The following is a 20135-nucleotide window of genomic DNA, read 5'->3' as shown; positions in this document are numbered from 1 at the left end:
GCAAGTGACTTTATATCTAAGATGGGAGCTACCGATGACATTGAGGCATACCTGCATGCATTTGAGGCCACGGCCACTAGGGAAGCCTGGCCCAAGCAACAGTGGGTTGGTCTGTTAGCCCCCTTTCTAACCGGGGAATCGCTGAATGCTGTCCCGGGACCTGGGCCCTGACCAGGTTACTGACTATGATGCCCTGAAGTCTGAGATCCTCAGCAGATATGGACTCACAAAGTTTGGTATGGCCCAGCGCTTTCACAGTTGGACCTTCCAACCAGACCAACCTCCTCGGGCGCAGATGCACGAACTTGTCCGAATCGCAAGGAAATGGCTGGATCCGCAGAGGAATACAGCAGCGGCGGTGGTGGAGGCCGTTGTGGTGGATCGTTACCTACGCGCCCTGCCTTATGAGGCAAAACGGTTCATCAGTCAACAGGCCTTGACCACGGCTGATCTGACCGTGGAAGCTGTGGAAAAGTACCAGGCCACAGCGGAGATGCTGAATGCTTCCCGAAAAGACCCCAGGAGGGCGGCCCCACCACAAATGGGAAGAACCCGTCCAAAGGACCCCAAGGTCTCGAACCCAGCCACGTCAGGACTTATCCCGGCTCCAGGGGGGAGCCAGAAACCAGGCGGGTCCAAGAAGAGTACACCAGGAGGGGGAAACTCGACAGTGTTACCGGTGTGGGGAGATGGGACATATCTCCTGGCAGTGTGGGAAACCAGCCGATGAACCTATGCCCACTGCGAGTCCTCCAGCTCAGCACCCACACACCGTTTTGCCTCGCTCTTGGGAGTCGTAGATGGCGGCCCAGATCGACCCCCCACCTGCCCGGTAACTGTGAATCACCATGATGTGGAGGCCTTACTGGATTCTGGTAGCCGGGTCACCCTGGTGCGTAAGGATTTGGTGGGCCCAACGTGTCTGACCCCGGGGAAAGTCCTCCCAGTTTCCTGTGTCCATGGGGACACCAGAGAATACCCCATTACTGAACTTACAATGACCAGCACACGGGGAACCATACACACGACGGCGGGGTGGTTGATTCCCTCCCGTCCCTGTCCTAATTGGACGAGACTGCCCAGCCTTTTACCCACTCTGGAGAGAGTCTCAGGAGAGGATAACCCGAGTACCTCGGAAACGGAGAGGCAAGACTCATCCTGGGAAGGCTCCGGTGCAATCCTCCGAGTTACTCACTCCCGCCCGGGCTCTGATAGAGATGGCAGGTGCCCAGACCGACACAGAGACGGAGCTACAGAATCTGGACAAAGAACTGTCTGGTCTGAAGGGGACCGCTGAGAGGTATCGTTTGTTAAAGCAACAGTTAGACATGAAGACAGAAGAGTTAGATATCCTCCAGGCTAAACTCCAACAGAGCTCCTTCCCTAAGCAACAGGAGGAGCTGGAGAGGCTGCGCAGGACCATCGAGGAGTGTGAGGAGACCCTGCGCAGTAGTAAGGAGGTCCAGAAGAAGGCAGAGGAGAAGTACAAGGTGTTGGAGAACAAGATGAAGAATGCGGAGGCAGAGAGAGAGAAGGAACTGAAAGCTGCTCAACAGAAGCTAAACTCTGCTAAAACCAAGGCTGATGCGTTCAGTAAGAAACTCAAGGAGAGACAACAGGAGGCTGAGTCCCTGGTCCTAGAGTTGGAGGAGTTGAAGAGAGAGCAGTCTGGCAAGCACCACGGCAATGCGGACGCCCTCTCCCGGCGTGATGCCTTCTTCGCTGCCTTTACCCCGACGAGGACGTCGGTCCCGAGGAGGGGGATGTGTGATGTCACGAGAGGCTGTGTTCTGGAGGGACGTTACATCCCCCTGAGGTGGCTGCAAACCCAGACAGCTATGGCTCCATCTGCTGGTATGGTCGGGAACTCCACCCCTCTATGGCCAATCTTCCCACGCAGCTGAAACAAATGAGGAGCTGATGAGCTGAAGGTTTGGGAAGGGAAGAGACACAGTCTCCAACCTGGGCTCTCTGGAGGACAAGAGTGCTGCACGTCCACTTCCATGAGGAATATAAGGATTTGGAGATACTTACCTTTGGGAAATACTCACCTTTGGATATATGCACCTGTGGAAATACGTGAGAGACATTTGGAAGGACTTTTTGCTGGGTTGGCCACTAGCTGCAACGTGGACTACAGTAAGGCTGGGGAAAAGTTATCTGAGCGAGTGAGAATTATGATTTTGGATGTGGAAGAGACATCCCTGAACTGTTAACCCTTAAAGAGCCACAAGAGAACAGAATTTTGTTATATTTTCGTTAATTTCCCAAGACCTATAATAAAATCCTTGTTTTGTTTGAACCTTGTCTCCTTGCACTACTTGAGCAATCCCGCTGAAAGCTGTGTAGCCTCTCGTGACGTCACAATATATATATATATATATATATATATATACAGTACCATATATATTTATATATATATACACACACACACACACACAAAAATATGGGGGATTGGAAGTGATGCAGACAATTACATTGATGGAAGCTGTCACGGATTCTGCCGAGGCTGCTCCTCCTCCTTGTTCGGGCAGGCTTCGGCGTTCGTCGTCCCCGGAGTACTAGCTGCCACCGTTGAATGTTTCTATGTTTGATTGCTTTTGTCTGTCTATTGCACCTGTGTCCGTTTGTGTCTGATTATGTGTTCTATAAGTTGCCTGTTTTGTATTGGTTAGGTTGTGTGTTGTTTTTCGCATGTCAGTTAGTGCTGCGTGTTTGCTCTGTTTGTTGTTTTGGAGTTTACGCACTGTTTGCGTAATCGCTCGCCTCTGTGTGTTTTTGAGGCCGTTTATTGTATTTTTGCCTAGTGGTTAACTAGTAAACTTTGTTGGACTAAGCTTCGGTGTCCTGCGCCTGACTTCCACACCACACGTACATCAGCCTTTGACAGAACAACACACCATTATGGAGTCAGCAGGAGCAGCGACGGCACCCAAGTCGCTGGAGGATCGGATCAGCGACCAAGACACCATGATCCGGCAACTTGGGGTCGCCATGAACGAGGTGTCCAACACTCTACGCCGGTTGGTTACGGGAGAGGTGCCCACGCCTTCGCACACCTTACCATCACCATCGGCCAGTCCTCCTCTCCCAGCACCGGAACCCAGTGGCATTCGGCTCTCGCTCCCGAGGGCATATGATGGCTCTCGCTCCTGTGGTGCTGGGGCTTCCCTGGTTAAGCGCCCATGATCCTACCATTGCGTGGCAACAGAGGGCTCTTATGGAGTGGTCTGCCCAGTGTGTAGGGAAATGTCTAGGTGTTTCCTTAGGGGCGACCTCGGTGGAGAGTCCGAACCAAGTGCCCGCAATGCGCATTCCCCCTGAATATGAGGATTTAGCACTTGTGTTCAGCAAAACTAGGGCAACACGGCTACCACCTCATAGACAGGGGGATTGTGCGATAGATCTCCAAACAGGAGCGGCACTTCCGCGGAGCTGTGTGTATCCCCTGTCTCAAGAAGAGACAGCGGCTATGGAGACTTACATAGCCGAGTCTTTGGTACAGGGATACATCCGGTCCTCCACTTCCCCGGTTTCCTCGAGTTTCTTCTTTGTGAAGAAGAAGGACGGGGGTTTGCGCCCGTGTATTGATTACAGTAGTCTCAATCAGATCACGGTCAAGTACAGTTACCCTCTTCCTCTGATTGCGACTATGACGGAGTCATTACGCGGAGCGCGGTTCTTCACAAAGTTGGATCTCAGGAGCGCGTACAATCTGGTGCGCATTAGGGAGGGGGATGAATGGAAAACAGCATTTAGCACCACCTCGGGTCATTACGAGTATCTCGTCATGCCATACGGGTTAATGAATGCTCCTTCAGTCTTCCAATCCTTTGTGGACGAGATTTTCCGGGACATGCATGGGCAGGGTGTGGTAGTATACATTGACGACATCCTAGTGTACTCTTCTACCCAAGCCGAGCATGTAGCCCTGGTGCGCCGAGTATTGAGGAGGCTGTTGGAGCATGACTTGTATGTTAAGGCAGAGAAATGCCTGTTTTTCCAGGAGTCCATCTCCTTTTTGGGTTATCGATTGTCCGCGTCTGGTGTGAAGATAGAGGTTGACCGTGTGTCGGCCGTGCGTAATTGGCAAACTCCAACCACTGTAAAAGAGGTGCAGCAGTTTTTGGGTTTTGCTAATTACTACCGGAGGTTTATCCGGGGCTTTGGACAGGTGGCAGCTCCCATTACGTCCCTGCTAAAGGGGGGTCCGGTGCGTTTGCAGTGGTCAGCTGAAGCGGACAGGGCATTTGTTAGACTGAAGAACCTGTTCACTTCGGCTCCGGTGCTGGCGCATCCGGACCCCGCTTTACCATTTCAAGTTGAGGTAGACGCGTCCGAGACCGGTATTGGGGCAATCCTGTCGCAACGGTCCGGCACGCCACCCAAGCTCCGCCCCTGTGCGTTCTACTCTAAGAAGCTCAGCTCGGCGGAGCGTAATTATGACTTAGGGGACAGGGAGCTGTTGGCTGTAGTCCAGGCCCTAAAGGTGTGGAGGCATTGGCTTGAGGGGGCTCAACACCCTTTCCTCATTCTGACTGACCACCGTAACCTGGAGTACATCCGGGCAGCTAGGAGATTGAACCCTCGTCAGGCTAGGTGGAACATGTTCCTGACCCGGTTTGTTTTTAAGATCACATACATCCCAGGGTCCCAGAACGGTAAGGCAGACGCCCTGTCCCGGCGGTATGACACAGAGGAGAGGTCCATTGAGCCTACTCCCATACTGCCGGAGTCTTGTCTGGTGGCTCCGGTGGTGTGGGAGGTCGATGCGGAGATCGAGCGGGCACTGCGTACCGACCCTACTCCCCCCGAGTGTCCTGTGGGGCGGACGTACGTTCCGCTCGAGGTTCGTGACCGCCTTATTTATTGGGCTCATACATCACCCTCCTCTGGACATCCAGGTATTGGCCGGACAGTGCACTGCCTTAGCGTGAAATACTGGTGGCCAACGTTAGCTAGGGATGTGAGGGTTTATGTCTCCTCCTGCTCGGTGTGCGCCCAGTGTAAGGCGCCTAGACATTTGCCCAGGGGAAAGTTACATCCCCTGCCCGTTCCACAACGACCATGGTCCCACCTCTCGGTGGATTTTGTGACCGACCTTCCCCCTCCCAGGGGAATACCACCATTTTGGTCGTTGTGGATCGGTTTTCCAAGGCCTGTCGTCTCCTCCCAATGCCGGGTCTCCCTACTGCCCTACAGACCGCTGAGGCCCTATTTACCCACGTTTTCCGGCACTATGGGGTCCCCGAGGATATTGTGTCTGACCGAGGTCCCCAGTTCACCTCCAGAGTCTGGGGGGCGTTCATGGAACGCTTGGGGGTCTCGGTGAGCCTTACCTCGGGGTACCAACCAGAGAGCAATGGGCAGGTTGAACGAGTCAACCAGGATGTGGGTAGGTTTCTGAGGTCCTATTGCCAGGGTCGGCCGGAGGAGTGGTCTAGGTATATCCCCTGGGCAGAGATGGCCCAGAACTCTCTCCGCCACTCCTCCACCAATTTAACACCTTTCCAGTGTGTTTTAGTGTATCAGCCGGTCCTGGCACCATGGCACGAGAGCCAGATCGAGGCCCCTGCGGTGGATGAGTGGATTCGACGCTCGGAGGAGACGTGGGACGCTGCACATGTCCATCTGCAGCGGGCCATCCGTCGACAGAAGGCGAGCGCCGATCGCCACCGCAGTGAGGGACCGGTATACGCACCGGGAGATCGAGTCTGGCTCTCGACTTGAAACCTGCCCCTCCGCCTGCCCTGCCGGAAGCTGGGTCGGCGGTTTGTGGGGCCCTTTAAAGTCCTGAGAAGATTGAACGAGGTGTGTTACAGGTTACAACTGCCTATTGATTACAAGAATATTAACCCCTCGTTCCATGTGTCTCTTCTCAGGCCGGTGGTAGCTGGCCCACACCAAGAAGATGAGATAGGAGAGACCCCTCCGCCCCCATTGGACATCGAGGGGGCCCCGGCGTACAGGATCCGGACCATCTTGGACTCGAGGCGCCGGATGAGTGGTCTCCAGTATCTCGTGGAGTGGGAGGGGTAAGGTCCGGAGGAACGGTGCTGGGTGCCTAGGAGGGACATCCTAGATCCATCCCTCCTGACTGAGTTCCACCGTGGGCATCCCACGCGCCCGGGTCCGCGTCCTCCTGGCCGTCACCGAGGCCGGGGTCGGCGCACGGCTGGAGCCGCGCGTCAAGGGGGGGGGTACTGTCACAGATTCTGCCGAGGCTGCTCCTCCTCCTTGTTCGGGCAGGCTTCGGCGTTCGTCGTCCCCGGAGTACTAGCTGCCACCGTTGAATGTTTCTATGTTTGATTGCTTTTGTCTGTCTATTGCACCTGTGTCCGTTTGTGTCTGATTATGTGTTCTATAAGTTGCCTGTTTTGTATTGGTTAGGTTGTGTGTTGTTTTTCGCATGTCAGTTAGTGCTGCGTGTTTGCTCTGTTTGTTGTTTTGGAGTTTACGCACTGTTTGCGTAATCGCTCGCCTCTGTGTGTTTTTGAGGCCGTTTATTGTATTTTTGCCTAGTGGTTAACTAGTAAACTTTGTTGGACTAAGCTTCGGTGTCCTGCGCCTGACTTCCACACCACACTTACATCAGCCCTTGACAGAAGCTACAATCTATCTGCAATATTAAAGCTGATATACCCCCCCAAAACCAAAAATAAAGTTTATTTATCTCAGTTCATTACACACATTATTCTTCCCTTCCCCTCAGTAGCAGTTTGTTATGGTAGAAGGAATAGGCAGACACTCCTCAGTAGCAGTTTGTTATGGTAGAAGGAATAGGCAGACACTCCTCAGTAGCAGTTTGTTATGGTAGAAGGAATAGGCAGACACTCCTCAGTAGCAGTTTGTTATGGTAGAGGGAATAGGCAGACACTCCTCAGTAGCAGTTTGTTATGGTAGAAGGAATAGGCAGACACTCCTCAGTAGCAGTTTGTTATGGTAGAAGGAATAGGCAGACACTCCTCCATGTTTAATTTCCGCTCCGTTTGTTTGTTTCTGTTCCTCTCTTTCTACCTCTACAGCTTCCGGGTCTGCTGGAATAAGGACCCAAGCTACGGCAATCGGGCTGGCTTGTAATGCCTGTCTTGAATTGCGAGTTCATGTGAATGGGTGTATTGGAAGACACCATGTCAGTAGCGATGGGATTCTGTAAATGTTTTAAATTGTCCTACATTGTTTTATGATAAAGTGATTGCAAAGGTTCAATTAATATAATTCATGATATGTTTAGCTGAGTGGAAAATATAGTCTTTAATGTTTGTAAAGGCTTAGTTAATGAATTAATGAGTTTGGTATGTTCTGATGGGTAGAGCTTCCCCTTTCAGATCAAGGGGAGACCTTTTCCTAGAGCAGTTGATGGGGAAGCACTGACCTTTTCCTAGAGCAGTTGATGGGGAAGCACTGACCTTTTCCTAGAGCAGTTGATGGGGAAGCACTGACCTTTTCCTAGAGCAGTTGATGGGGAAGCACTGACCTTTTCCTAGAGCAGTTGATGGGGAAGCACTGACCTTTTCCTAGAGCAGTTGATGGGGAAGCACTGTTCAGCTGTCCACATAATGTATACTTTTGTGGCAGTACTGTTTTCTTTGGGAATCACTATGTAAATAAACACTCTTGCACAGAAGGGCTTTTGCGGTTCCGCCATCATTTTATTTAAGTTTAATATAGGCTTAAGTGTCAGTTAAGGTTTTTCAGTTTAGCCTTCTGGCCTACTCTACGTGACAGTTTATCCTTCTGGCCTACTCTACGTGACAGTTTATCCTTCTGGCCTACTATACGTAACAGTTTAGCCTTCTGGCCTACTATACGTAACAGTTTAGCCTTCTGGCCTACTCTACGTGACAGTTTAGCCTTCTGGCCTACTATACGTAACAGTTTAGCCTTCTGGCCTACTATACGTGACAGTTTAGCCTTCTGGCCTACTATACGTAACAGTTTATCCTTCTGGCCTACTATACGTAACAGTTTAGCCTTCTGGCCTACTCTACGTGACAGTTTATCCTTCTGGCCTACTCTACGTGACAGTTTAGCCTTCTGGCCTACTATACATAACAGTTTAGCCTTCTGGCCTACTCTACGTGACAGTTTAGCCTTCTGGCCTACTCTACATGACAGTTTAGCCTTCTGGCCTACTCTACGTAACAGTTTAGCCTTCTGGCCTACTCTACGTAACAGTTTAGCCTTCTGGCCTACTCTACGTAACAGTTTAGCCTTCTGGCCTACTCTACGTGACAGTTTAGCCTTCTGGCCTACTATACATAACAGTTTAGCCTTCTGGCCTACTCTACGTGACAGTTTAGCCTTCTGGCCTACTCTACATGACAGTTTAGCCTTCTGGCCTACTATACGTAACAGTTTAGCCTTCTGGCCTACTCTACGTAACAGTTTAGCCTTCTGGCCTACTATACGTAACAGTTTATCCTTCTGGCCTACTATACGTAACAGTTTAGCCTTCTGGCCTACTCTACGTGACAGTTTAGCCTTCTGGCCTACTCTACGTAACAGTTTAGCCTTCTGGCCTACTCTACGTGACAGTTTAGCCTTCTGGCCTACTCTACGTAACAGTTTAGCCTTCTGGCCTACTCTACGTAACAGTTTAGCCTTCTGGCCTACTCTACGTGACAGTTTAGCCTTCTGGCCTACTCTACGTGACAGTTTAGCCTTCTGGCCTACTATACGTAACAGTTTAGCCTTCTGGCCTACTCTACGTGACAGTTTAGCCTTCTGGCCTACTCTACGTGACAGTTTAGCCTTCTGGCCTACTATACGTGACAGTTTAGCCTTCTGGCCTACTATACGTGACAGTTTAGCCTTCTGGCCTACTATACGTAACAGTTTAGCCTTCTGGCCTACTCTACGTAACAGTTTAGCCTTCTGGCCTACTATACGTAACAGTTTAGCCTTCTGTCCTACTATACGTGACAGTTTAGCCTTCTGGCCTACTATACGTGACAGTTTAGCCTTCTGGCCTACTATACGTGACAGTTTAGCCTTCTGGCCTACGCTACGTGACAGTTTAGCCTTCTGGCCTACGCTACGTGACAGTTTATCCTTCTGGCCTACTCTACGTGACAGAGGTACTCAAAGCGCTTTACATAGTAGTGGGAAACTCACCTCATCCACCACCAATGTGCAGCACCCACCTGGGTAATGCACGGTGACCATTTTTGTGCCAGAACACTCACCACACATCAGCTATCAGTTGGAGAGGCGAGGAGTGATATATGCCCATTAATAATGAGGGGGTTGGTTAGGTGGCCATTATGGAAGCGATCAGGTTGGGGATTGGACACCAGGGTTAACACCTCTTACGATAAGTGCCATGGGATTTTTTATAATCACAGAGTCAGGACACAAGTTTCCCATCCCATCCGAAAGACGACACCCTACACAGGGCAATGTCCCCTTCACTGCCCTGGGACATTGGGATATCCTTAGACCAGGAGGAAGAGCGCCCCCTACTGACCCTCCAACACCACTTCCAGCAGCACCTGGTCTCTCATCCTGGGACCAGGACCGACCCTGCTTAGCTTCAGAGGCAAGCCAGCAGTGGTATGCTGCTGGCATATATTTGTGTTTTATTTGTCATATTTTTTTCTTTACAAATGTTCGCAATTTTCTTCCACCTTGACATTAGAGTATTTTGTGTAGATTGTTAACGAAACATTACAATAACATCAATTTTAATCCCACTTTGTAACACAACAAAATGTGGAAAAAGTAAAGGGGTGTGAATACTTTCCAATCCAGGTGTGCAAAGCTCTTGTAGACTTACCCAGAAAGACTCACAGCTGTAATCGCTGCCAAAGGAGATCCTGACATGTATTGACTCGGGGGTGTGAAAACTTATGTAAATTAGATATTTATTTCATTTTCAATAAATTTGCAAAACATATTTTCACTTTGTCATTATGGGGTCTTGTGTGTAGATTGGTGAGAGAGAAAAAAATATTTAATCAATTTTAAATTCAGGCTGTAACACAACAAACTGTGGAATAAGTCAAGGGGTATGAATACTTTCTGTTTGAAACAGACTTTAAGACCTTTAAGGAGAGAGCAGAGAGAGAGAAGGACACCACCAGTGACATGCCCTCCCACAAGACAAACTCCACCAGCACCACCCTCACCCCCACTATCCCCACCCAAAAAGGCACATCCAGCACCTCTCTTCCCACCATAGTGGAGGACACGCCACAGGAGGAGAGCGACCCCCTCAGTGCAGAGCAGGCTCAGGCCCTCCTCACCACCATGGCTGCCATGAGGGATCAGTTCACCAAACTGGAGGGGGAGGTGGTCCTGCTCAGGGAGAGTGTGAGCAAACAGCAACCAGACATCCACACCTAAGAGGAGCTCCTAACCAAGGTGTGGACAGAGCAGGACAGCAGACTTGCAACACAGCTGAAAGAAGTTCAGCAAGAGAGAGACGGACTCAAGAGAGAACTGGCTGATCTAACAAACGAGGTGAGAGAGCTCCAGAAAGACAGGCAGAGCAGTAATAACGAGCTGACAACACTAAGAGTGGAGCTGCAGGAGAGAAAGAGAACAGAGGACAGACTGCAGGAGCAGCTAGATCACCACTCTATGACCTGCCCTCACACAGCAGAGGAGCCCACCTCAACCAGCCAGGCCTCCCCAGCCCTGCCGGCTGCATGCCTCCCCCCCAGCCCACAGAACAGCCTCCCACTGACAGCGGCACCGGCACAGACCAGCCACACCCCAGCTCCAACACCCACCAGCCCCAACTCTACCCCCTCCAGTCCAGAAGAAACACTGGCTGAGATCATCCTGTTGATGGACTCAAATGGGAAGTTTGTTCAGGAGAATAAACTTTTCCCTAGACACAAAATGAGAAAGGTGTGGTGCCCAACAACGCAGAGTGCCATGGAGCTGCTTAACAAGGCCCAGCTCAGGTCGCCAAGCCACATCATCACACACACCGGAAGCAACGACCTGCATGCTCAGCAGGAGAGGGTGCGACTTCACTACGGGGAGTGATTGAGAAGGCCTCCGCATTATTCCCCAACTCAAGGATCGTGGTGTCAACCCTTCTACAGAGGAAGGACCTCCACCCTGCCAAAATCTAAAGAATAAACGCCAGCCTCTCCCGGGACTATGCCCTGCGACCCAATGTACACCTGGCCCACCATCCCACCCTCGATCTGGACTGTCTCTATGACCATGTTCACCTGTACAGGGAGACAGTCCCCATCCTTGCCAAGACTCTCAAGGACGTCGCTTTAAACCGCAGCCCGACCTCTCCACCCAGGAACAGCGGAGCAATCTCCAACCCCCCGAGATCACCGAGACAACACCCCGGACCAGCACCCTGGACCCCCCAGCCACGGCCACTCCACCACCAACCTCAGCCTGCGCAGCACAGACCACCCCAGCCCAGCTTCAGACCCACCCGGACGAGGCCTACCACCCCCCTCCCCCCCACCGCAGACCCACACCTGGAGGAGCCACAGCCTGGCAGGCAGAGCTACGCACAAGCTGTGAGAGGAGCAACTGGCCAGGCCACACCAACGAAATGAGTGACATTAAACAAATGCTGAGTTTACTATGCTCACATGTGATAGGCCGAGGGTCATGGTAAGATGAGCACAAGAACTCCACCATCCTCACACTACATCCACCCAAGTGGCATGACACAAATGCTATCTTTAAATTATAAACAAATAACATTTGCACAATAAGAGTTTACGTTATTTGAAAAATCCTATTTTAATAGTTCTTGTTGGATTGTGAGTGTTTATCTCATTTTGAAGGTAAAGAAAAAAACAGTTCTGAAGTCTTTTTACGTTGCATGTTGGAATTTACAAGGACCCAACCATGAAGCATCACGGCCCAATAAATTACATGGTACTAAACAGACCTATAGATGGAGTGCAAACAGCACAGAAATCTACCAAAAACCAATTAGTAGCCAAAAAATACAATCTCTCCTGGACAACTTTTTAGCGTTAACATTTTCCTACAGCAATGAAGGTGTAAATTTGGCCGTTTGGAACATTAACTTTATATTTGACAAATTAGCCTCCTTGGCTAATCTAAAGAAACATAAGAGCAAACCAAAAAGAACAGATAATGAAAATGGTTTGATAATGATAGCAAAAATCTAAGAAAGTCATTGAGAAATATATCTAATGAAAAACACAGAGACCCAAACAACAAAAATATACACCTTGAATATGAGGTAACACTGAAGCAATACAAACACACCCTAAGAACAAAAAAGGAACAGCACATTAGAAATCAGCTGGATGTAATTGAGGAATCCATAGACTCAAACCACTTCTGGGAGAATTTGAATAAATTAAACAAACCTCATAATGAGGAATTGGCTATCCAAAATGGGGATATGTGGAGAAATCACTTTGCAAACCTCTACAGCAATATAACAAAGAGCCCAGAACAACAAGATGTACAAGAACAATTACAAATCCTTGAATCAGCAGTCAAAGACTATCAGAATCCTGTGGATACCCCAATTACAGAACAAGAATTATTGGAAAAACTTTGCACTCTCCAACCCAAAAAGGCCTGTTGACAAATATACAGACCACAAATTCAAATTGGCTATACTCAAACTCTTCAACCTTATCCTAACTGCAGTCATTTCCCCTGATATTTGGAACCAAGGATTGAGCACACCAATCTATAAAAATGGAGACAAATTTGATCCAAATAATTACAGAGGAATTTGTGTTAACAGCAATTTGGGGAAAATTCTCTGCAGTATCATAAACAGCAGACTACATCATTTCCTTGATGAACACGGATTATTTTTAAATATCGTACAACAGACCACATTTACACCCTCCAGACTCTAATTGAAACCACATTTACACCCTCCAGACTCTAATTGACACCACATTTACACCCTCCACACCTTAACTGACAAACAAGTAAACCAAAACAAATGCAAAATCTACTCGTGTTTTGTAGACTTCAAGAAAGCATTTGATTCAATTTGGCACAAAGGTCTTTTTTACAAACTAATTGAAAGTGGTATTGGAGGGAAAACATATGATGTTATTAAATCAATGTATACTAAAAACAAATATGCAGTTCAAATTGGTTTGTCGGAGGGCATAGCGGGATTTCTTATAAGCGTCAGGGTTAGATTCCCGCTCCTTGAAAGCGGCAGCTCTACCCTTTAGCTCAGTGCGGATGTTTCCTGTAATCCATGGCTTCTGGTTGGGGTATGTACGTACGGTCACTGTGGGGACGACGTCATCGATGCACTTATTGATGAAGCCAGTGACTGATGTGGTGTACTCCTCAATGCTATCAGAAGAATCCCGGAACATGTTCCAGTCTGTGCTAGCAAAACAGTCCTGTAGCTTAGCATCTGCGTCATCTGACCACTTCCTTATTAACCAAGTCACTGGTGCTTCCTGCTTTAGTTTTTTCTTATAAGCAGGAATCAGGAGGATAGAGTTGTGGTCAGATTTGCCAAATGGAGGGCGAGGGAGAGCTTTGTATGCGTCTCTGTGTGTGGAGTAAAGGTGGTCTAGAGTATTTTTTCCTCTGGTTGCACATTTAACATGCTGATAAAAATTTGGTAGAACGGATTTAAGTTTCCCTGCATTAAAGTCCCCGGCCACTAGGAGCGCTGCCTCTGGATGAGCGTTTTCCTGTTTACTTATGGCCTTATACAGCTCATTGAGTGCAATCTTAATGCCAGCATCAGTTTGTGGTGGTAAATAGACAGCTATGAAAAATATAGATGAAAACTATTTTGGTAAATAGTGTGGTCTACAGCTTATCATAAGATACTCTAACTCAGGCGAGCAAAACCTTGAGACTTCCTTAGTATTAGATTTTGTGCACCAGCTGTTGTTTACAAATATACACAGACCGCCACCCCTTGTCTTACCGGAGTCAGCCGTTCTATCCTGCCGATGTAGCGTAAAACCCGCCAGCTGTATGTCATCGTTCCGCCACGACTCGGTGAAACATAAGATATTACAGTTTTTAATGTCCCGTTGGTAGGATATCCGTAATATTAGGTAATCTAATTTATTTTCAAATGATTGAACATTGGCTAATAGGATTGATGGAAGAGGCAGTTTACTTGCTCGCCATCGGATCCTTACAAGGCACCCCGACCTACGTCCACAATATCTCTGTTTCTTTCTCATGCGAATGACGGGGATTTGGGCCTTGTCGGGTGTCTGTAGAATATCCTTCGCGTTCGACTCGAATCTTCGTCCAATACGAGGTGCGTAATCGCTGTCCTGATGTCCAGAAGCTCTTTTTGGTTATAAGAGACGGTGGCAGAAACATTATGTACAGAATAAATGACAAAAAACGCGAAAAAACACACATAATAGTACAATTGGTTAGAGGGCTGTAAAACGGCAGCCATCTTCTCAGGCGCCATCAGGTATCATCACAAAGAAGAAAGATAAATATATCACCTATTGGAAAGACATCACAAAAAATCCAAGTAAACTTCAATGATATTTGGCTCTCAGTACATGGTGGCAGACTATAGTCAGACTGTGACTGATAGAAAAGTGAGGAAAACAATGACTAGGTACAGACTCCGTGAGCACAGTCTGGCTATAGAGACCGGTCGTCACAGGCAAACCTGGCTGCCCAGAGAGGACAGGCTGTGCTCACTCTGCCTCCGGGGAGAGGTAGAGACAGAGCTGCATTTCCTACTACACTGTGAAAAATACTCAGACTTAAGAGAATATTTACTTCCCAAAATTATCATTCAGTACAAAGAATTAGAAACTATAAAAGAGGAAGAAAAAATCCATTATTTATTGGGTGAAAAGCCAAATATGTGTCCTCCTGCCACAAGCTGAGGGACAGCCAGTGAAAAGTGTAATGTAATGTCAATAATATTTCCTGTTTAGTTTTGTCTTTCATACCATGTCATGTGTCTTCTCAGTCATGTTGAGACTGGCCTACTACTATTGCTTTAATGTATTGTTATTCTCATTAATATTGTTGATGTAGTTGCTGTTAATGGTAATCCCATTTCCACTACTACTAGTATTATTGCTGTTGGTCCCACCATTGTTGTTATATGTATACTTTGACAATGTAAGTAATTTAACTTGCCATGTCAATAAAGGCTATTGAATTGAATTGAATTGAATTGAGAGAGGAAGAGAGCGGGAGAGAGAGAGAGAGAGAGAGAGAGAGAGAGAGAGAGAGAGAGAGAGAGAGAGAGAGAGAGAGAGAGAGAGAGAGAGAGAGAGAGAGAGAGAGAGAGAGAGAGAGAGGGAGAGAGAGAGAGAGAGAGAGAGAGAGAGAGGTAGAGAGAGGGAGAGAGAGAGAGAGAGAGAGAGAGGGAGAGAGAGAGAGACAGAGACAGAGAGAGAGAGAGAGAGAGAGAGAGAGAGAGAGAGAGAGAGAGAGAGAGAGAGAGAGAGAGAGAGAGAGAGAGAGCGGGAGAGAGGGAGAGAGAGAGAGAGAGGGAGAGAGAGAGAGAGAGAGAGAGAGAGAGAGAGGTAGAGAGGGAGAGAGGTAGAGAGAGGGAGAGAGAGAGAGAGAGAGAGAGAGCGAGAGAGAGGGAGAGAGGTAGAGAGGGAGAGAGAGAGAGAGAGAGAGAGAGAGAGAGGCAGAGAGAGAGAGAGAGAGAGAGAGAGAGAGAGAGAGGGAGAGAGAGAGAGAGAGAGGAGAGAGAGGAAGAGAGAGAGAGAGAGACAGAGAGAGAGAGAGAGGGAGAGAGAGAGAGAGAGAGAGAGAGAGAGGAAGAGAGAGAGAGAGAGAGAGAGAGAGAGAGAGAGAGAGAGAGAGAGAGAGAGAGAGAGGAAGAGAGAGAGAGAGAGAGAGAGAGAGAGAGGAAGTTAACTCTTTCTTAGTCCTACTCTTTTCCTCTATTGCTCTTTGTCTGAGATGTTCTTGAAAAATATATATATAGGTCTTGAACACGTTTTTGTGACATCATAGAACTTTATTATTTAAATAAAGGATAAAAGAGGTTGTATTAAAGTATTTAAACCAAACACTGTTTTATAATACAGAGTGGTTACCATGCCAACAGCTCCCAGGTCATTGATAAAGGCCTTGATTCAAGCCTGGCGCCGATGATTTGTGCTATAGTGAGATTGAAATTTAAAGCCAGGGTAAAGGTCACCCTGCACTGGGACAGAGCTGAGAGGAAGGAAGGTCACCCTGCACTGGGTCAGAGCTGAGCGGAAGGAAGGTCACCCTGCACTGGGACAGAGTTGAGAGGAAGGAAGGTCACCCTGCACTGGGACAGAGTTGAGAGGAAGGAAGGTCACCCTGCACTGGGTCAGAGCTGAGAGGAAGGTAAAGGTCACCCTGCACTGGGACAGAGTTGAGAGGAAGGAAGGTCACCCTGCACTGGGTCAGAGCTGAGAGGAAGGTAAAGGTCACCCTGCACTGGGACAGAGTTGAGAGGAAGGAAGGTCACCCTGCACTGTGACAGAGCTGAGAGGAAGGTCACCCTGCACTGGGACAGAGCTGAGAGGAAGGAAGGTCACCCTGCACTGGGACAGAGTTGAGAGGAAGGAAGGTCACCCTGCACTGTGACAGAGCTGAGAGGAAGGTCACCCTGCACTGGGACAGAGCTGAGAGGAAGGAAGGTCACCCTGCACTGGGACAGAGCTGAGAGGAAGGTAAAGGTCACCCTGCACTGGGACAGAGCTGAGAGGAAGGTAAAGATCACCCTGCACTGGGACAGAGTTGAGAGAAAGGAAGGTCACCCTGCACTGGGACAGAGCTGAGAGGAAGGTAAAGGTCACCCTGCACTCGGACAGAGCTGAGAGGAAGGAAGGTCACCCTGCACTGGGACAGAGCTGAGAGGAAGGTAAAGGTCACCCTGCACTGGGACAGAGCTGAGCGGAAGGTAAAGGTCACCCTGCACTGGGACAGAGCTGAGAGGAAGGAAGGTCACCCTGCACTGGGACAGAGCTGAGAGGAAGGAAGGTCACCCTGCACTGGGACAGAGCTGAGAGGAAGGTAAAGGTCACCCTGCACTGGGACAGAGCTGAGAGGAAGGTAAAGATCACCCTGCACTGGGACAGAGTTGAGAGGAAGGAAGGTCACCCTGCACTGGGACAGAGCTGAGAGGAATGTAAAGGTCACCCTGCACTGGGACAGAGCTGAGAGGAAGGAAGGTCACCCTGCACTGGGACAGAGCTGAGAGGAAGGTAAAGGTCACCCTGCACTGGGACAGAGCTGAGGGGAAGGTAAAGGTCACCCTGCACTGGGACAGAGCTGAGAGGAAGGAAGGTCATCCTGCACTGGGACAGAGCTGAGAGGAAGGAAGGTCATCCTGCACTGGGACAGAGCTGAGAGGAAGGAAGGTAACCCTGCACTGGGACAGAGCTGAGAGGAAGGAAGGTCACCCTGCACTGGGACAGAGCTGAGAGGAAGGAAGGTCACCCTGCACTGGGACAGAGCTGAGAGGAAGGAAGGTCACCCTGCACTGGGACAGAGCTGAGAGGAAGGTAAAGGTCACCCTGCACTGGGACAGAGCTGAGCGGAAGGTAAAGGTCACCCTGCACTGGGACAGAGCTGAGCGGAAGGTAAAGGTCACCCTGCACTGGGACAGAGCTGAGAGGAAGGAAGGTCACCCTGCACTGGGACAGAGCTGAGAGGAAGGAAGGTCACCCTGCACTGGGACAGAGCTGAGAGGAAGGAAGGTCACCCTGCACTGGGACAGAGCTGAGAGGAAGGAAGGTCACCCTGCACTGGGACAGAGCTGAGAGGAAGGTAAAGGTCACCCTGCACTGGGACAGAGCTGAGAGGAAGGAAGGTCACCCTGCACTGGGACAGAGCTGAGAGGAAGGAAGGTCACCCTGCACTGGGACAGAGCTGAGAGGAAGGAAGGTCACCCTGCACTGGGACATAGCTGAGAGGAAGGAAGGTCACCCTGCACTGGGACAGAGCTGAGAGGAAGGTAAAGGTCACCCTGCACTGGGACAGAGCTGAGCGGAAGGTAAAGGTCACCCTGCACTGGGACAGAGCTGAGAGGAAGGAAGGTCACCCTGCACTGGGACAGAGCTGAGAGGAAGGAAGGTCACCCTGCACTGGGACAGAGCTGAGAGGAAGGTAAAGGTCACCCTGCACTGGGACAGAGCTGAGAGGAAGGTAAAGATCACCCTGCACTGGGACAGAGTTGAGAGGAAGGAAGGTCACCCTGCACTGGGACAGAGCTGAGAGGAATGTAAAGGTCACCCTGCACTGGGACAGAGCTGAGAGGAAGGAAGGTCACCCTGCACTGGGACAGAGCTGAGAGGAAGGTAAAGGTCACCCTGCACTGGGACAGAGCTGAGGGGAAGGTAAAGGTCACCCTGCACTGGGACAGAGCTGAGAGGAAGGAAGGTCACCCTGCACTGGGACAGAGCTGAGAGGAAGGAAGGTCATCCTGCACTGGGACAGAGCTGAGAGGAAGGAAGGTAACCCTGCACTGGGACAGAGCTGAGAGGAAGGAAGGTCACCCTGCACTGGGACAGAGCTGAGAGGAAGGAAGGTCACCCTGCACTGGGACAGAGCTGAGAGGAAGGAAGGTCACCCTGCACTGGGACAGAGCTGAGAGGAAGGTAAAGGTCACCCTGCACTGGGACAGAGCTGAGCGGAAGGTAAAGGTCACCCTGCACTGGGACAGAGCTGAGCGGAAGGTAAAGGTCACCCTGCACTGGGACAGAGCTGAGAGGAAGGAAGGTCACCCTGCACTGGGACAGAGCTGAGAGGAAGGAAGGTCACCCTGCACTGGGACAGAGCTGAGAGGAAGGAAGGTCACCCTGCACTGGGACAGAGCTGAGAGGAAGGAAGGTCACCCTGCACTGGGACAGAGCTGAGAGGAAGGTAAAGGTCACCCTGCACTGGGACAGAGCTGAGAGGAAGGAAGGTCACCCTGCACTGGGACAGAGCTGAGAGGAAGGAAGGTCACCCTGCACTGGGACAGAGCTGAGAGGAAGGAAGGTCACCCTGCACTGGGACATAGCTGAGAGGAAGGAAGGTCACCCTGCACTGGGACAGAGCTGAGAGGAAGGTAAAGGTCACCCTGCACTGGGACAGAGCTGAGAGGAAGGAAGGTCACCCTGCACTGGGACAGAGCTGAGAGGAAGGAAGGTCACCCTGCACTGGGACAGAGCTGAGAGGAAGGAAGATCACCCTGCACTGGGACAGAGCTGAGAGGAAGGTAAAGATCACCCTGCACTGGGACAGAGTTGAGAGGAAGGAAGGTCACCCTGCACTGGGACAGAGCTGAGAGGAAGGTAAAGGTCACCCTGCACTGGGACAGAGCTGAGAGGAAGGAAGGTCACCCTGCACTGGGACATAGCTGAGAGGAAGGAAGGTCACCCTGCACTGGGACAGAGCTGAGAGGAAGGTAAAGGTCACCCTGCACTGGGACAGAGCTGAGAGGAAGGAAGGTCACCCTGCACTGGGACAGAGCTGAGAGGAAGGAAGGTCACCCTGCACTGGGACAGAGCTGAGAGGAAGGAAGGTCACCCTGCACTGGGACAGAGCTGAGAGGAAGGTAAAGGTCACCCTGCACTGGGACAGAGCTGAGAGGAAGGAAGGTCACCCTGCACTGGGACAGAGCTGAGAGGAAGGAAGGTCACCCTGCACTGGGACAGAGCTGAGAGGAAGGAAGGTCACCCTGCACTGGGACATAGCTGAGAGGAAGGAAGGTCACCCTGCACTGGGACAGAGCTGAGAGGAAGGTAAAGGTCACCCTGCACTGGGACAGAGCTGAGAGGAAGGAAGGTCACCCTGCACTGGGACAGAGCTGAGAGGAAGGAAGGTCACCCTGCACTGGGACAGAGCTGAGAGGAAGGAAGATCACCCTGCACTGGGACAGAGCTGAGAGGAAGGTAAAGATCACCCTGCACTGGGACAGAGTTGAGAGGAAGGAAGGTCACCCTGCACTGGGACAGAGCTGAGAGGAAGGTAAAGGTCACCCTGCACTGGGACAGAGCTGAGAGGAAGGAAGGTCACCCTGCACTGGGACATAGCTGAGAGGAAGGAAGGTCACCCTGCACTGGGACAGAGCTGAGAGGAAGGTAAAGGTCACCCTGCACTGGGACAGAGCTGAGAGGAAGGAAGGTCACCCTGCACTGGGACAGAGCTGAGAGGAAGGAAGGTCACCCTGCACTGGGACAGAGCTGAGAGGAAGGAAGATCACCCTGCAC

This window comes from Coregonus clupeaformis, unplaced genomic scaffold (assembly GCF_020615455.1).
Source record: "Coregonus clupeaformis isolate EN_2021a unplaced genomic scaffold, ASM2061545v1 scaf0168, whole genome shotgun sequence".
Classification (NCBI taxonomy): domain Eukaryota; kingdom Metazoa; phylum Chordata; class Actinopteri; order Salmoniformes; family Salmonidae; genus Coregonus; species Coregonus clupeaformis.
Note: the sequence above shows the minus strand (reverse complement) of the source record.